Genomic DNA, 6,407 nt, shown 5'->3' with positions numbered 1-6,407 from the left:
GACCGTGCTTTCAACTCCGACACCGTATATAGTCCACCACCATAACCTCCACTTCCGCATTGCCTAGTGCAACACCACCACTTCCCGCTACCACCATTTGACTTTCGTCCTTGAGATTTTTAGTTGTGGTTTTTCCGTTTTCTAAGGTGTTTCGGCTACTTAGGGACGAGTCTCCATCATCTTGGTATCTCCATCAAGATCACCGCCACTCATCATCGACACAGACGGTAACCTCCATATCATCTTGGTATCGTGGTATCCCTCCATTGTATATTCCCTTGCCATTGCATTGATAACCCCTAGCCCATTTTGCGTCACTTACCTATCGAGACTAGCCATTTGAGTATTGCCGGCAACGTTACTTGTGCACATTAGTGATCTACACCATACATTGCATACATACCATATCATATTGGTATCATCATATCATCTCGTGTGCCTCAAGTTTGTTCCCGCATATACACAATAGCTATCTTGGTTTGTGCATTGTGCAAAAGTGGCCATACAAAAAAAGAGAATAAAGCTTTTAAGCAAAGAAAAAGAGTGAACAAAGAGCTTGTAAGCAAGTGCCATAGCATCATACCACATTGTCATATAAGATCATCTTGGATCAAACACCGGGAACCATACATACATAGCATACTTGGGATAGAAAGTTTATCCATTTTGCATCTTATAGGTTGTGCACAAGTGTCGTATCCGCCTATAGAGCAATCGTGCTAGCGTCTCTCTTGAGTTGTGCAACACGAGCGTTTTCCGTGGATTCCACATTTTGTGCTCATCCTTGGTTGCACGACCCCATTTATCTATCCGTGTGTGTGTTTCCGTGTGCCACATATTGCTATTGGTCTACTTGTTACACTTGCGAATTTGTGAATCTCTTTCAACATTATTGACTCTTGCTAACATTTTACATCAAATTTTTGTGCCTCTATCCTCACCGAGCTCCACCATAAGCCTTACTTGTGTAGGTGTGAGAAACCGACAAGAATTGGTACCAATTGTGCTATTTCCTTGTCTACATTGGAGTGATCATTGATCCACTTTCAACTTCGGTTAAGGTACATTTGGTATTCGTTCTTCTCTTTCTTCACTCATATTGGCTCGAATCTTGTGATGGATAGGCAAGGCATTTCATCTCCGGTCTTCCACAACAACAACGGTGTGAACAACTACATCACCAAAGCGTCAATTTTCGATCTACAACGACAAATGCAAGGCACGCAATCAAGATTGCGAGAGCGCATCGAGAACCTCTCCATTGAAATTCGCCACTCCGAAGCAAGGAAAAGGGAGTACATCGACAAGAAGCTTTCCGCACATAAATAGGAGCAAGATGCAAGGATGGAGGAGATTAGAGCCTTGATCAAGTCTACTTCCCCTTCGTCATCTTCAAGGCGGCGGCAAGCACATCGATCCTCTTCGGAGCGCCCAAGCGACACAAGCGCCAGTCGTCCACGTCCACAACTCCATGGCGACCACCATCACGCTCGTGATCCACCTCGTCATGAAGGGCATGTCACCTCCAAGCAACATATGCACGACGATGACGAACGACATCTACTACGAGCTCAAGTGCGACAACGCCACCATCAACATGAAGATGCTCGAGATGCGCCTACCTACAAGTCCCAACAAGCCCTACTTCACGCCAAGTCCAAACTTCATGACCACAAGAGAAGACCGCGAGACAAGCACCACCAAGAGCACGCTACGGCTACAACAACCACTTCGGCATCTTCGCCAAGTGCTATCAAGGCATCTTCGCCTTTGGACGTACGGCATCTTCGCCTACTTCCCACGAGTACGCCTACATTGACTTCATCAAGTCCAAGGCGACCACCTACAAGCGAGAGCGACACTTCCATCTTCGGAAGCCCCCCAAGGAAGATGGCCGAGCATGGGAAATTCCCTTCGGTCATGGAGACGAGCTACGAGGTGCCACATCATTTGGGCCTCCAACAACAAGACGGCGACAAGAAGGTCGAGCAAGGGCCATCCCCTTCGACCACGGCGACAAGCACGAACCTCTTCAACAACATGAAGACGGCGCCCATATTGGACTCATACTCCGAGTCAAGCTATGAGACCGCTCATGAGACCTTCTCTTTGGTCTGCAAGGAGAGTGATGATGTGCCATCTTCGGCCTTCATCCACGGCTACGACCACGACATGATTGAGCATGGAGACATTTGCACCAACATCTCTCCGACAACGACATGTGACGAGATGCCCCAATTGCCATGTGAGGAGAGCCACCACCACATGAGTGACATGAGTGACTCCACCACACGTGACATTGAGAGCATTTCCTATAAGAGGATGAGTGTGACCACCACTAGCCCCACACTTGAGAGCATGCCACACATCCTATGTGAGGTTGAGAACCATTTGAGTGACTCCACCAACCATATGAGTGAGAGCATCTGAGAGGGAGTGAGTGAGCCACAACACTTAGTGAGCGAGGTAGTTGACACGGCATGTGAGGCCACTTTGATTTCTAACGACTTAACCTCTACTCCTAGTGTGTTTTCTTCTTTGGTGCTAGGTCTCCTACTTGACGACATGCCTACCCTCGACGAGTCCATACCTCCAATGGAGATAATGATGGCCATGGTGGACGATGATGCACCCCCCACATGGTTCCATCAAGATGAAGATGACAACGAGATGATTTTCAACACCTCACCTACAACACATGAGCGACGCTCCAAAGGTAACATAGGTGATGGTACTTCTCTTGCCCCACTAGTGGACTATTTTGTGAATGATTGTTTGCATGATGTTGACACACCTATTCCCATGCTTCATGCTAGTGCGACTTCTTCATGTCATGACTCACCTATTTATGATAAATATGATGATGAGCATGTTGATTTGCCTAGTTGTGATGCTATGCTCCATAGGATATCATGTGAAAATTCTATTGGTCACATCATGTTTGACAATCCATTAACCTTGTCATATGCTATGAGTGAGATATCCCATATTGCATTATTCCAATCTCAACATAGTAACTATGCATGCCCCATTCAAATACATCCCATTTGCACTTATGGCATAGATGACGAGATGATGGACATTGGCTTTTGCTTCTCTTGTGATGATATTGCCATGCTTCCTTTACATGATTTGTGCAATTCATCTACTATACCATGCCATGATCACATTGTTCCAAATATGCATTGTTTTGGATGTTGTCAATATTCTCCATGCGATGTTGCTACTCATGCCCATGAGCAGACCCCCATAGTTTCCTCATGCGTATTAGGAGATTTTGATGCATTCCATACATTGCATGATTCCCATAATTGCTTGCACCATATGCATTCCATGAACAACAATGCTCTACATATTTCTTGTGATGTATTACACAATTTGAGTCTCCATTATGCTATACATAATAACAAACCTCTCATGATGGATGACATGTTTCTATATCACGCATCTCATTTATTTGAGCATTGGATATTTTGTGCTAACCAACACAAGCACGTGCGCATCATGATGGATGATGTGTACATCTACCACGCAGACACAATTTTCCTTTTGTCCTTGTTTTGTGTAGGTACTCACGTATACTCGTCAACCTCTCAATCCCAAGAGTTGACGAAACGAGCTCTTGAGAGCAATGATGACTTGGGATCCCGGGGACTTTCATTCCCACCATTCCTTTTGCGCAAGGACTACGCGCATCTCTTTTACTTGTCTCTCACACAGATATGGGCTATTTACCACTTGTCACCTTATGCTCATTTTCCCGTGTTCACTTTGCATGTTATTTTTACTCCTATGCCTTTGCCATGCAATTGTGACCCTTGCTTGCATCTACCCATGATTCATCATTATGCTACTCCTATGTGTATTTGCATGCTTGGTGAAGATCCTTGTTGCTATTGCCATGTTTATCATGTGCCTCATGCTATTGATGCTATTTTCCTCATATCTTGCCTTCATGCTTGTGATATGTCTTGTGCACTATTCATGACCACTATTTGCACACATGACCACTATTTTCCTCATATCTTCACACTACTAGCTTGCTTGCCTTGATTCACATGATTGCTTGCTTTGTCGCACCACTAGTGTTCCATTCTTACTTGCTTTCTTGGGTTGATGACATATATGTTCATGCCTCTCACATGATACATCTTGTTCATTGTCGCTTGCCTCCAATTATGCTTATTGATATTGGAGGCTTGAACACATTACTTGTGATGCATGCTTGCTTGCTTGCGCCTATTCTATTTGGTTGTTCTCACATCATATGCCTCCGTACTATGAACTGCTCCCTTGTCCTTCATTATGATGAGCATGATGCATCCACTTGTTGGGTATTTTACCGCACGAATGATAGGTTTTCCGCTAACCTCATTTGTTTTTCCGAGTGTTTGTCATGTTCTTTCATGTTGAAGGATTCACAAGGCGATACTGTCATGACACAATTTGGTCATGTGATGGCATACACGATGTGCAACACCAACGTTTGCGATAATCTCCTAAATATGAACTCCTTCCCTTTGAGCCATCCTTAAATACGCATATTGGATGGGTCACTCTTTCATTGTTGTTTCCTTCTTCTTGTCTACATGCTACATCTATTGGATGGAGGACCGGCATTGGATATGGAACCCATGGACCTTCAAGTTGAGGAGCGCTCGGACTTATTGGATGCACCTTCGAACCTCCACTCATGCCACGACATCGAGCATTGGTACACCAACACCTCCATATTTGTTGATTGTGCTCACACTTGTCATGCTCATTGGACATCTTACACACATGGCAAATTTGCATCTCATGCATGGATTGACTCCCATTACGATTGCCTTGTTGCATCTTGTATTCCCATGTCATCCATGATATATGAACTTGTGCATTTCCTTAGCAAATTTGTTGTGATATACCTTGATGGCATATTCTTACATCATGATCTTATTGCCTACCATCAATTGCATGATCACATCATATTGAACATCCATTGCCATATTTATGCTTTTGATAAACCGTCTCACTATGACATCATTTTGCACCGTGGTTGCATTCATCATATTCTTGCTTTTGCTACCATGAATGTTGTGCATACATTTCCATATCTTTTGGATAAGCTTCATGCACCTTGTCATGATCAATCTTGTTGCACGGACTCATTCTTACATGATGGACACTTTGTGTGCGCTAATCATTGTATTTCCGAGTGTTGCTTGTGTTTGCTCTTTTTGCATGTCTATCACTCCGGCGACACCTTGGACTACTTGGATTGCGCCATGTCTTCCACTTCGTCCAACTACAAGTCCGTCTACGACAACCGTTTCCATGGTGATGAGGATCACGATCCGAGGTCGGATCTTTCCCAAGGGAGGGGAGATGATGCAGAGCATCCCACGTTCATCCCCATGTACACTCCGACTACTCTCCAAACCCCAAGTGGACATATGACGAGACCTCGAACATACGCCATTGGACACAAGGTGAACTCGCTCCTCTCCGAACCATCACTTTCTACATGTGAGATATGGCTGCTACCTCCAACGTGTGTTCTATGCATGATCAGGTACTTGGAGGAAAGCCACGAAGTCACCACATCCAACGGAACAGCTAGCGAGGACGCCAAGTACAAGGACCAAGAGAAGAGGCTGCGCGAAGCTATAGCCACCGGACGACCGGCCCAGCCCGGACGTCCGGCCCCTGAGGACCCGAGCCGAATCTATGGACGATCGGAGCCACCGGACGTCCGACGACTCCCAGCGCCCGGACGACCGCCAGACACCGGACGTCCGACACTCTCCAGCGCCCGGACGACCGACGCCGACCGGACGTCCAACACCACCTTTCCAGAGCCAAAATGCCGGACGTCCGACATGCACCGGACGACCGGACCCTCGCGAGCCACCGGACGTCCGGTACCTGTCGGACGTCCGACGCCTGTGCGCCCGCCCGTGTGTTGGGCCGAAGCCACTTACCCTTTCATTCGCCTAGACTATATATACTCCTCCACCTCCTCCTAGTTAGGTTTAGCGTTGTGATAGCTCATTTGAGAGATAGAGCTACGCTCATCCATTACGGATCTACTCCACGAGAGAGACCGCGGCCCCTCTACGGAGAAGATCCCCTTGGATTCAAGACCCCCTCTTGGGTGGCCCCATCAAGACCTCCTCACGGAGAAGAACCGGTTACCGTGTATCGTCCGTTGTTGACCTTGGATCATCGTGTATCTCTTTGTGTTTTGAGGATCTAGCACATGTGTGATCTATTTCTTGTTGGTTGAGTGTTTCTCTTGTATTTCCCCTCGTCCCCCCCCCCCCGTGTTCTTCGTGTTCCTCGTAGGGATCCGCTCCTTTCATGAAAGATCGGCCATCTAGGGTTCCACCCTACATCAATACTAGTATCTAATTTTACTGTACTAC

The sequence above is a fragment of the Triticum aestivum genome, chromosome 2A (assembly GCF_018294505.1).
Source record: "Triticum aestivum cultivar Chinese Spring chromosome 2A, IWGSC CS RefSeq v2.1, whole genome shotgun sequence".
Lineage (NCBI taxonomy): Eukaryota > Viridiplantae > Streptophyta > Magnoliopsida > Poales > Poaceae > Triticum > Triticum aestivum.
This window is presented reverse-complemented; position numbering follows the sequence as displayed.